This window comes from Trichosurus vulpecula, chromosome 9, assembly GCF_011100635.1.
Source record: "Trichosurus vulpecula isolate mTriVul1 chromosome 9, mTriVul1.pri, whole genome shotgun sequence".
Taxonomy (NCBI): domain Eukaryota; kingdom Metazoa; phylum Chordata; class Mammalia; order Diprotodontia; family Phalangeridae; genus Trichosurus; species Trichosurus vulpecula.
In genome coordinates, this window is record NC_050581.1 from 33,558,079 (window position 1) to 33,571,682 (window position 13,604).

The following is a 13,604-nucleotide window of genomic DNA, read 5'->3' on the forward strand; positions in this document are numbered from 1 at the left end:
TATTCCTAGGTCTGACCTGACAAGGAGGCAGGGTAGGTGTCTATTTATGAAGTTTGATTTTAGAATTCTTGATCCAAAATATCTTCCTGTATGGACTTGCCAGATTTCTAGGAATGACATGATTAGCAATTAATTCCCTTGGGACTCAAAGGTTTCTTAGCTTTTATGGGTTTCTTTTTGAAATGTAAATACCCTGGAAACTATAATGTGTCCAGCTATTATCAGCTAACAATTTAATAGGGATTAGTTAACATTGAACATAGAGTTAAACTTAAGAGATATACCTAAAATATTGAAAATGGAAGCAAAAAAAGGCTACAGCCTAACGAGCTGAAGGATTCAGCAAGAACAGAGAAGCAGGCAGTGGAGCTTGTAATAGAAGGAGAGGGGTTTCTAGGGGTTGTGTGGTCATTATGGCTTCAAACCCATGAAACACAGCTTAGTTCTAATGACCATGGAGTTGGGCAAGAAATGTCAGCTCTTCCACCTGCCCAAGAATTCAATTAAATTCCAGAAGGCAGATGACATGACAGCCTATCCATTTACCACTAGGGACTATGGGTTTTATAGTGACTGTATTCCGTTACTATTGAAGTGAGGTATTAATAATAACTTGTAACTATATTTAATTAATAAAAAGAGTTATACCATTGGGTATAAGATAACTCAGCCAAACCTAGAGAGTTCCAGGTCTCACTCAAAGGGAAAATTCACTGAAGTCTCTGATGTAGCAAGCTGTGAATGAAAAACTGATTAGATCTTTACATGTTGCCTTCTGCCCAGTCTTTATCTCTTCAGGAGGGCTGAAGAGAGCTTAGAATGGTGTTTCCTCTCTCCCCACACTGGAAACTAGAAGAATCTAGATTTCTCTTCTTTCCCACTCTTGCCAACTTTCCTTGCCCCTCATCCAGGCATGGGACATTGAGTAGTCAGTCTCCACCAATGATGAGAAAATTGCATACAATTGGAGCTTTAAGCCAAGGGTTATATTTGTATTTTTAACTCTGTCAGTAACTTCTCAAATTTTCTCATTTGCAATATCATATCTTTTTTAAACTGGGTTTTCAGCATGTGGTGTAATAAAAGGCAAATACTATGCTGAAATCAATGTGCAACAAGAAATGAGGGTGGTGGTGGTGTTCAATTTAATTACAAGGTTTGAGAAGCTGTGTAGTGCCCAATAGGTACACACATTCCATCAGTAATAGTGGTTATTTTTTTTCAAATGGCTACTAAGTTGTTAGGACATAAATACTTATTAGGTGTTTGGAACTAACTACTTAATAAATGGAATTGTTAGGTATTTATTTTGGCCTAAGGGTGTCATGAAAAATCATTGAGATGATAAGAGAGCCTTGAACCAAGAAAGTTTGGGAACCTTTGATATGAAGCAAAGCTCTTAAGGAATAGGACATGGGATAAATTCCTGGGGATGCTGTTATTGGAGAGAAGGTCATTAATATGGAGGTAGGGAGAGAGGTAGTGGAAGTCTCATTTTCTCTACAGTTTGGCCCATAGTCAACGTTACTATTCTCTGTGCTTGGAATGGCCTCTTCACTACAAACTGCTACAAATATGTTTTCCTTTATTTTTTCCTTATATTTACTAATATAATATAATAAATATTATAATAAATAAAATGTAATTTCCTTATATAATTTATATAATTTCCTTATATTTACTAAAATCAGGATATATATCAGGTCAATTATTCAGGGACTTTTTTTGGGGGGGGTGACAAATAGGGGAGAATATACTGTTTGTGGATGGCTAATGATCTGATGAAGGAGGTAACCAGTAACAGAGAAGGAGATACCAGCTGGTGCTACAATAAGGCCTATAAATAGTCAGTCTCACCATTAAATTGAGAGGTAACATGGTACAGTGAAAATTGATTTTGGAGTTGGAAGACCTAGGTGACAACCCTCTAGTTGTTTAACTTTGGGCAGGTCATGTCTGCTCTCTGTCCTCCAATTTCTATGTCTTTAATGAGGGAATTAGACTAATTGATCTCTAAGATCCCTTTCAGTTCCACCCTTTAAATCAAAGCCAAGATGATAATATTGGCCTGCCATTTATTGTCTTTTCCCATCTTTCTGGAATATGAAGCCTCCCATTTCTCTATTACTTAGTCAAATAAATAAATATTAATACTAAAACTGTATTTTTAGGTTCAGGTCTGGCAGAAATCATTTTATACAAATTATCATTAATTTATATCAAAGCTATGTCTAGCTTGGAGACAGAAATGATCAAAGTAGTATGTTGTCTGATATGGCTGCCCAACAAAACTTCAGGTAACATTTATGGGAATCTTGAAGAAGGAAAAGATATCTTGAAATTCAGGCCAAGTTAATATTTCAGAACTGAGCAACTAATTCACTATCCCATTCCTCCTGTATCAATCTCTTCTACCTAGAGTTACACAGAAGGGCCTCCTTCTTTTCCATGATATATTAAGTTTTTCTCAATGAAGAAGGGTGGATACTAGCCTGCCAATAACTTCATGTGGGCAAATAAAGAGGAGACTGACTGTCTTAGGTGAGTTAAACAATGAAATAACTTCAGGGGAAGGAAGGCAATGATATAAAGAAGACAATGATATAAAGACAAAATCCATTTATCTAAAAAGAACCTTTTTGTGCAAGGGACTTAACCAAGGATTTAGGAAGGTCTCTGGAGGAAAATAAAATTTTCTCTAATATTTCTAAGGAAATCAAAAAGGAGTTTTTTCTAAAAAAGCTTTTTTAATTTTTAAAAAGTTATTTATTTTAAACATTCTTATTTTTATTAATTTTGAGTTCCAAATTCTCTCCTTCCCTCCCACCTCTCCCTCACCCACTGAGAAACCAAGCAATGTACCAATTATGCATGTGAAATCATGAAAAACATATGTCCAAAAGCTTTAATAAGTTTCAAACTTCATTTTATCATTTGGCCAAGTCATCAAGCATTTATTAAGTGTTTGCTATCTTCCTAGCACTATACTATTACCAGAAATACAAAGAAAGGCAAGAAACAACCCCTGCTTTCAAAGAACTCACAGTTTAAAGGTTCTCTCAATGTGTGACTACATTCAAACAATTAAATACAAACTAGATTTTTACAGGATAAATTGGGATAAATAGAGGGAGGGCATTAGCATTAATGGAGTTTAGGAAAGGCTTCTTATAGAAGGTAGGATTTTACCTAAGACTTAAAGGAAGCCAGGAGGCAAAAATGAGGAAGGAGATAACTGTGGGCATGTAAGACAGTGTATGAAAATGCACAAAATCAGGAGATGGAGTCTTATGCAGGGAACAGCAAGAAGTTCAATATCCCTGGATGATGGAGTAAATGGAGTAAGGTGTAAGAAGATTGGAAAGGTAGAAAGGGTCTAAGTTATGAAGGACTTTAAAAATCAGAGGATTTTTACATTTTTTTCCTGGAGATAATAAGGAGCCACTCGTGTTTACTGAATGGAGGTAGGGGTGAGGTGTGACATGGTCAGCCATCTACTTTAGAAAGATCACTTTGACTTCTGAATGGAGGTTGGCCTGGAGTGAAAGAAAACTTTAGGCAGGAATACCAACTATAAGGCTATGTGTACTAATCTAGGCATATGGGACAGTGAGGTGGCACAGTAGATAGAGTGCTGGGCCTGGAGTCAGGAAGAACTGATTTCAAATCCATCCTCAGACACTCACTATGTGACCCTGGACAAGTCATTTAACCCTGTTTGCCTCAGTTTCCTCATCTGTAAAATGACCTGGAGAAGGAAATGGCAACCACTACAGTATCTCTGCCAAGAGAACCCTAAATGAAGTCATAAAGAGTTGGATACAACTGAACAAATACTGAAAAAAAACCTGATAAAGGCCTGTACCAGGGTGGTGGCAGAGGATAGAAGAGGATCTATTTAACTATCTATTTATAAATAGTTAGATATGAAATTATATGACTGAACTTGACAATAGATTAAAGTAACTAAATGTTGGTACTATTTACTTAACTTGGCCATGTACTAAGCCACTGGAAAGTAAGAAACTAGATAAAATCACTTAGAAATTAAGGGAAAGATAAAAATAGGTTATGTCAAACATCCAGAAGAATATAAGCTCTTGAGGGCAGGACATTTTCACTTTTTTGCTGTAGCTTCTCCTCATCCCCCATAGGGCTTTTCATGTAGTACGTGCTTGATGTAGGTTCAATGAATGAATGATTGGATAAATTGAGTATAGAGAGGTATTTTTAACACTTGTTTGAGCAGTTTTATGTCTAGTATTAGGAGATCTTAATCTGGAAAAATAAAATGTGATAAACTCATAAACCAGACATATTAATTATATCCAAATAAGTCAGAAGGTAGGTTCTCTCTCTCTCTCTCTCTCTCTCTCTCTCTCTCTCTCTTTTAAAAAAATGAAAATAACTAATAATTAAGATGGTAGGAGGAGTTGAAATGATTAAAAATAGATTTACTGAGAGAGAAGTAGGCACTCTCCCAAAATATTTTAAAGGAACATCTATAAATTTCTAGTTTCTTAGTGGAAAAACACTGTATGTGTGGAAAATAACCAGTAAAGTTCAGTCAGTTGAATAAATATCCACCTACACCTGACTGAAGAACCATTCCTAGAACTCTTTACTTCCCCTGCACCCCCTCACAGTTCAAAAGATTGATATGTTTGAGTGGAGGGGACATAAATGAGTAGGGAGATTTAAAAAATCCATATTAAGGCTTTTCATTTCTATTATCAAGTAGGAAAATAAAACTCTCTCAAATATAAATTTAGGTTAAAAATCATAAATTGGGTGATTGGTCTACCAGCGGCTATAATAATGTTTATTGTAGGTGCTAAACAAACATTTTAGGCTTTAGAAGGATGACTAGTTAAAGGAGATTCAAGTCAGTTTTCAAAAGGCAAAAAAAGAGAACAAGCACCTAGATCCTAGAACATAAGCACTTTCAAAGATGAACTTGCCTTTTGCTGAATTATGTGCTGTAGTAAGATCACAAGGAAAGGGCAGCCAGGTGGGTACACAATAGATAGAGAGTTGGGCTTGGATTCAAGAAGACTCAACTTCCTGACTTCAAATCTGACTTCAAATACTTCTTTGCTGGGTAACCCTGGGCAAGTCACTTAGCCCTGTTTGCCTCAGTTTCCTCATCTATAAAAATGAACTAGAGAACGAAATGGCAAACCGTTCTGGTATCTTTGCCAAGAAAACCTTAAATGGGGTCCTGAAGAGTTGGACATGACTGAACAACAAACAACAGGAAGATCATAATTACTCTCCTGTAAGCAGAGTAGAAATGGACTCTGCTGGTTGAATGTGTACCTAATGGAGGATGTAATTACCCCGTATAAAGGAATCAGATACAGATAAATGAAGATTGCTGAGCCTCTTGCCCATCTGTTTCTTAACTTTTTTTTTCCTTGTGAATGCAAAAGAGAAGCAGTGTATGCAGGGGATTGAGTGTTGGGCTTAGGCTCATAGGATCATAGATTCAGAGTTGGAAGGTGCTCCAGAGACTATGTAATTCAGCTTAGAGTGGAGAAGATCTAAGTTCAAATCCTGTCTGATGTTTAGGAGCCATATGACTTTGGGCAAATCACTTAACCTCTGTGATTCTCAGGAAACTTTTTTATTGGAATCTTTTAAAAAACATAACCTTTCCCTCCCAAATATGCCCTTTCTTCTCGTATACAAAACCAGCTATCCCAGCAACAAAGAACCAAAAGAAAGAGAAGGTATCTCAGAAAAACTAATAGTACAAAAAAGTCTGATTGTAACTACAATGTTTCACATTTCATACCCATCCTTCTAAAGAAAAGGAAAGAGATACATTGTCTCATCCTTGTTTCAGAGTTAAGGTTGGTCATTATAACTGTACATTGTAGACTTTTTGTTATTGTTCCTTTCATTTACATTGCCACAGTTATTTTATGGTGTTTTCCTAGTTTTGCTTATTTTACTTGGTATCAGTTGATATAAATCTTCCTATGCTCCTCTGAATTCTTCATATTCACCATCTATTAAGATACAATGATATTATCTTGCTTTCGTGTATCACAATCTACGGGTATTTACTTTCTTTTCAATTCTTTACTACCACCCGAGGTGCCATGGTGAATACTTTGGTATATATGGGATATGGCTTTCTGACTTTGACCTCCTAGGAGTATATACCTAGCAGCAGGATCTTTGTATCCAATGTTATTTTAATCATTTTCTGGGTAGTGTAATTTGACATTGCTTTCCAGAATTTTTTCAGCCACTTTCTTAGTGTAATTGAAATTGCTTTCCAGAAGCATTTTATGGTTTTATATTGTAGTAGGGTTATGATCTGCCTTTGTGGGGGGGAGATCCTTCCTGCATTGAGGAAATCACAGGCCATTGACATTGATGATTGGAGCCTCTGAATGTTAGATGTTAATAATTTTTCCCTGTTGGGTGCTGAAGTGTTGATGATAGTTCCTTCTTGATCTCTTGACTGGCAAATAGCAGCTGCCTGTTCAGCCAGTGAACAGTGAATACTTGATGAAAAATTAGGATGCTTGAGACTTTAGAATAAAAATATAACTGTATCCTAGCTATGCAAATTATTATAGGTCCAAGGTCTCATAGAATCATAAAATTTAGAGGAGGGAGGGACTAATCCATCCCCCATATTTTTCATCTGAAGGTATTTAGACCCAGAAACTTAAAGTCACTTATCCATAATCACTCAGGTAAAAAGTGTCAGTTATACTTCAAACCAAAGCTACTACAGTACCTCTAGAGCAGTTCCTGATATCACTCAATCAACAAGCATTTAATAAGCACAATATGTACCAGGCACTGTGCTAGGTTCTAATAGGTGGAATATTGGATAGAGTATTGGCTCTGGAGTTTGGAAGAACTGAGTTCAAAACCTGCTTTAGATACTAGCTGTGGGATCCTGCAAAAGTCATTTATCCTCTCAGTCTTAGTAAAAACTATTTCAGAGAATTGTTATGAGGATCAAATTAGATTTTACATAAATACATACATATATATATATAGTATATCCAGATACATAATATATATTTATATACGCACATATCTCTTTTCAAACTATATAAATACTAGCTATTACTAATGATAAATTTTAAGGAGACTAAAGTAGATAAAAGTATAGATACCCAATTGTTCAAGAGTATTACTGAAAGTAACTTCACATCAGATTTGAATATTAGTTCAACATGCCACTCTTACAATTTACTAATGATTAGACAGGACCAGAGAACTACCCTCTTGACTCTAAGTGTTATGTGGTATGAATTATGGAATATCATTATTTTAAGAGAATTATAATTATGCATGATTCAAAGAAGAATGGGAAGGTTAATTAGAGGTATAAGAAGGCTGACTCATATTACCAACATTAACTTACATGTGAGAAGTATGATAAAATGAGTAACTAAATATTTATTAGGTGCCTACTATGTGCCAAGCACTGTGCTAAGCATTGGGGATACAAAGACAGGCAAAAGACGGTCTCTACTCTCAGGAAGCTCACAGTCTAATGATAAGGACAACATGCAAATTGTAATATACAAACAATCTATATACAGGATAAATTGGAGACAATAAACAGAGGGAAGGTACTGGAATGGGGGGGTTGGGAAAGGTTTCCTGTAGAAGGGGGGATTTGTTGTTCTTGTTTGTCCTTTGTTTTTGAAGAGGACTAATGACAGAGGCAGAATTGAACAGAGTCATCAAAGTCCAATGGTAGGACAAAAGTCAAGATGATTGGTGATGGCCTGGGATTTTAAGGATGCCAGTGAAGACCAAAGGCACAGATGAGGAAGGAAATCAGCCCAGACATGAGGGATAGACAGTGAAAATGCCCAGAGTCAGGAAATAGTCTTGTTTGAGGAAAAGCACAGAGGTCAATATCACTGGATTGTATGTCAGGGGTGGCAGGGCTTTAAGAAGACTAGAAAGCTGGACAGGGGACAGGTTATGAAGGGCTTTGAATACCAAAGCCAGAATTTTTATATGTGATGTTGGTTGGAAGCCACTGGAGTTTACTGAGTAGGGGTGGGGTGACATGGTTAAAACTGTGCTTTAGGAAGATCACTCTGAAAGCTGAATGGAACATAAACTAAAGTGGGGAAAGCCTTGAGAAAGGAAAACCAACAAAGAAAGCTATTATAAAAGTCTAGGCATGAGATGATGAGGACCTACAATAGGACAGTAGCATTGTCAGAGGATAGAAGGGGGCAGGGTCTGACAGCGGTGTTAACAAAAGGTAAAATCAATAGTACTTGTTGAAAGCTATATGTCATCAAAAGCAAGCAGGACCAGAAAAGGATGTGGGCTCATCATAGTGAGAGTGTAGGATAACTGATGTTGCATTGGTGTCTATGAATTAGTAAAAGAAACAATGAAACAGTCTAGCAGATTGGGTGCCTCCTTTATGGTGGATTTATGAAAAGATACAAACATGAATCACACAGGATGAGAAGGTGGGAATGAACATAACAGAGGAAGGAGACCCTCCACACTGATAGATCACAGATGAACCAAAAAACTGAAATAAGTTTAGTGTTCAGCTTACCTTTAAACATTTATGTTACCAATGTAACTTTAGAGAGAATTAATAAAACATTCAATTATTTCTCTATTTAGCTGAAAGAAGTTAATTTTGAGACATTCTTTCCTTTCTTCAAGGCTCAATCTAATGGATGAAGATGCTGAGAAAATGTTATCTTCCCTCTTATTTAGAGCTTTTTTATACTGTGAAGCATGTTCCGATGGGGATGCAAAAGATCTGCTTAGTAGGGAGAGAATGAGACAGTGGTCAGCACTATTGGTTGTTTTTAGGGTCACTGACATAAATATGTCCTTGTTTACAAGAGAAAACAAAGATCAACCTAAAGTGCTCAAAAGAAAGATTACTAGTGAATTTACTCCAATTGGCAGTGAATGCATCACAGTAATTACTTAACACAGAATGGGTAAGCAAAATAAAATTTAAGTTAGTTTGTGTAGAATTTCACTATAGAGACAATATATCAGTCAATGTAGGCTCATGACACAAATGGAATGTGTTTGGGGGGTTTAAAAAAATAACAAATTTCCTTTGAATTCTTGGTGTCCTAAAGCATGGAGACATTGTTTGTCTTTGACACATACTTTCTGTTTTTAAGATGTCATTGGGATCAGAGAAAAAAAAATATTTAGTCCTCCATCTTGTTGCTCACATGACCTAGAAATGATGAAGTATGTTTTAAGATGCTTTTGAGAAATATGAGTGCAGTTTTAAAAGTTGTTGCAAGAGAAATCAATTTTTATTTTAAAAAACTCCATTAAATGAAAGGCTCCTGGACAAGTTTTGATTATATGAGGGTAAAGTCAAAGGCATTTCTATATTATTGTGAAATATACTGGCTTTCTTATGACAAAATGCTTTAAAGGATATTTGAGCTAAAATAAGCAATTCCTTTTTCCAAGTGATAATAGTTTCCTCCTCACTTGCCTCATGTCTGTCATTATTTTATAAGCCAATAAGGGTCAGTTTCCAATAGAACCAGTATCTAAATCTATATCTACCTACATCCATATTATCTCTATATTTATATTTATCTATAGTTATATGCTATATAGCATATAACTTATAAATATTTCTACCTAAACACTACATTTAGAATAACATTTTGAAAATTAAAGTAAAAGATCTATAGCTATAGATAGCGAGATTATTATTATAACAATTGTATATAACACATAAATATATAACATATGTATATATTTCTCATGAAAATTATACAATTTCAAAAAAGCATTCTCTCTTTTAGAGAAGCATTTTTGACTCAGGTAGACTAGACTGATTTGGTGTAAAGGATAAAGCCCTTTTCTTTTCCTCTCCTGGGTAAAAGATTAGCCTAAAAATAAGAGCAAATCTCTTGGGGAAATTTGTTAGTAAAAAGAATGAACTCTTTGAAAGCTTTCTGTGCTTTTGGTTGTCCTGGTTCTCATTCCCTAAAGTCAAGAGTATAAAGGAAAACTTTGTCAACAACCTGGCTAGATCCCTTGGGATAATTTTCACTAGTGGAAAATATTTTCCTCTAAGATTTTCTGAAGTTAAGGAAAGAATAACTATTGTAATTATACTATTGACAAGAGGATTATCACCATTAATTTCTGATACCTTCTATTATTCTTTTCAGACAGAGGGGGAAAACCATATAAAGCATGATATTCTGAGTAAGAGGGGTGAAGTAAAGAGGATTGCTCTTTTCCTCTAGTTTGAGGAAAAAGTAACCCCAATGTTCACAAATTCTAGCATCATGAAATCATAGAGTTAAAAGAGAATTCATACATGACTTAGTTTAACACTTATACAAATTATGAATGCTGTTTACAAAATTCTTGACAACTTTCTATCCAGGTGCCATTTAAACATTTCCAATGACAGGAAACACACTAAGGGAACCCAACTTACTTTTTAGTTCTAATTATTAATATTTTTTCCCTTTTTGTTGAGCGCAATCTGCCTTTCTGTAACTTCCACCTATTAGCCCTACTTGTACTACCTGAGGCCAAATAAGACTAATTACACTTTTACATGACCATACTTTAATTATTGGAACATTGCTATCATGCTCTTCCCAGCACCCCCTGGTTTCTTCTCCAGCATAAACACCCCTTATTGCTTTAATTGATCCTAGTCTTCTCATCGTCTGGACACACTCCAGTTTGTCAACATCTTTGCCAAAATAGGGCAATCAGAATTGAATACCATCTTCCAGATGTCATCTAACTAGGGTGGAAAACAGTGGGACTATCACCTTCCTCATTGTGAACGCTATACTTTCACAAATGCAGAGTAAGGTCACATCATTTTGTCTGTAATACCACACAATTGCATCACATTGTACGTCACTAGAATCCATAGAAATTTCTCACATGAACTTCTTTAACTTTTCTTTAACCTTAATACCTTCCCCTACTTAGTGGAATTTACTTATTTTTTAACTCAAGTTATTTTTACTCATTAAATTTCAAAATGTTAATTACTAACTTCACTTTTCCATTCTAGTGTTTTGATAACACTTTATATCTTAAATACATCACTTACTATATTAGGTATTCCTAATTTGATAAGTATGACATCTATTTTTTTATCCAAGAAATTAATACAAATTTTGAACAAAATAGATCTAAGGACAGCTCAAGCCTTGCTACTCTCCATTAGAGGCTTCCATCCAGGTTGCCAATGAGTCCCTAGTCAAATCATCGGGTCTGGCTGATTTTTCTGAACCCCCTTAACTATATTATTATCTAGCCCACATCTCCCCATTTTGTCCGTAAGAATATCATGAAAGACTATTAAAATCCAGACGCAATATGTATATAGCATTCCATAGTACATACAAAGTGCAGGAAAAAAGATAGGCCAGTAGTTATCAAACAATTTGGTCTCAAGAGCCCTTTATACTCTTAAAAATTATGAGGACCTGAAACAGCTGTTTTTTTGCAGGTTATGTCTATCAACATTTATTGTATTAGAAATTAAAACATCTCAGTAGTATTGCAAAAGTAGTTTTGAACTTGTGGAACCCCTGAATGGGTCTCCAGGACTCTCAGGGCTTCCTGGACCACACACTGAGAACCTCTGGGTTAGCCCAACATGATTTGTTTTTAAAAATCCGTTGCATTTTTTAGTGATTACTTCCTTCTGTTCTAAGTGTTTAAAAACTATCCCTTCAGTAATTCAGAATTTTATTACATATAATTCTTGTTAAACTTATAGAATTTTATAAAGAAGTTATATCAAGCACATTGAACCATTGTTTGGAGTATCTATTCTCTTTCCCTTTTATTAAGAGAGTTGAGATATTTGCCTGTTTCCACTCTTAGGATACTTCTCCCATTTGCCACAGTTCTTCAGAGATTACTGACAGCCACTTGACAGTCATTGGCAGCTCAGTGGTACAGTGGATAGAACATTAGCCCTGGAGTCAGGAGGATCTGAATTCAAATTTGGCCCCAGACATTTCCTAATTGTATAACTCTGGGCACATCACTCAACCCTGTTTGCCTCCATTTCTTCATTAGCACAATGAGCTGAAGAGGGAAATAATCCACTCCAGTTAGTTCTCGAAGAAGACCAAAGACATTAGGAGGGTGATATCTTGACTTGCAAGTGAATTATTTAAGTGAAGCAGGGCTGTGCAAATTCATCAGCCTCACTGTCTCCTGCAGAGTCATCAGTCCAATGGCAAGGCATAGTTCAGGACTATAAAATGAATCAACAGCTTGACAATAACATAGTCAGTCATACGTTCTTTCAGTGCCTTAGAATGTAGTTCATCTTGGACAGATAATTCGAACTCGTTGAAAGCAGCTAAGGCCTTGCCTACCTTCTCCTCTTGTGTTTTAGGTTTCAAGGCCTTCTTAACCATTTTTATTCTTTTCTTTTTTGTCCTAAGACCACTCTTCTTGATAGAACAGAAACAAAATAGAAACTAAACAAATCTGTCTTCTTGTCATCATCAAGTACCATCCCTTCCCAAATCCCCATTCCAAGCACAGGCAATCTTCCATCTTTGATGTTCTCCTTGACTCCGAATTAACTTTTTTTTTTTTAAAAATCCCCTTTTTATTTGTTTTTGGAATTTATTGCAAAACTCAGCTCATGTAGCATGGGATTTGTAGCATTCCCCAAATTGTTCTCATAGTATTTCCCACCCTTTTGTGGTCATCTACAGGTGCCTGGCCTTGCTTTCATTGTTTTATGTAATCTGTAAAAACAAGAATTCGTTGAATTCCATAGTTCTGCCACATTGACCTTTTCTCTACTTCCCCTCTCCTATGCCAAATCTGCCTTTTTATTTCATGGCAATCAGTTGAAATTGCTCCAGAGTTTTACTCCTGAGAGACTTCCATTCCTCTAAAGTGTATTTTCCTCTTATTGTACCTATAAACTCTTGGATATCTGCTTGAACATCCAGGGTACATGTAAAGATATGCCTGTGATTCTCTTTATCTGCTACAAATGTTGAGGACTAGGGTTACAGCCTCCAAAGGATTCCACCATTTCTTTTCACCCATTAGTTCTTATTTATCAGAATCAGAACCTGTTAATTAGAATGGAATAATGAAAATTATTTAGCTGTATACTAGTTTGACTGTCACTGGGATATGATGCAATATGGAGTCACAAAGTTTGTGGGTAAAAGATTACTTTTAAACAAAATAAAGGTTGGATTCATTCCTAAGTGTAAGAGTAGAATAGCTGGGTTGTTAACCTGTAGTCCCTATTCTGATCATTGTATTTCAACATCATCCTATGTGTTTTATTATATATTTTTAACAACATTATTCAAAGAAAGTGTCCATAAGTTTTGTCAGACTGCCAAAAGGGTCCATGTCACAAAAAGGTTAAGAATCTTTGTTTGAAAAAGTGATGATAGGTTCTATTCCAGAGTCATCCTTGGGAGGCCTAATGCCATATCCATACTGGTCTTATCTTGGGATATTTGTAGCCATGAAATCTATTTTGGAATAATTTTGGAATGAATTTTATCTTATAAAAGCTCATAGATCTTTTGGGGCCACTCTGGAACAATTTTTTAAGGTCTATGTTGGCC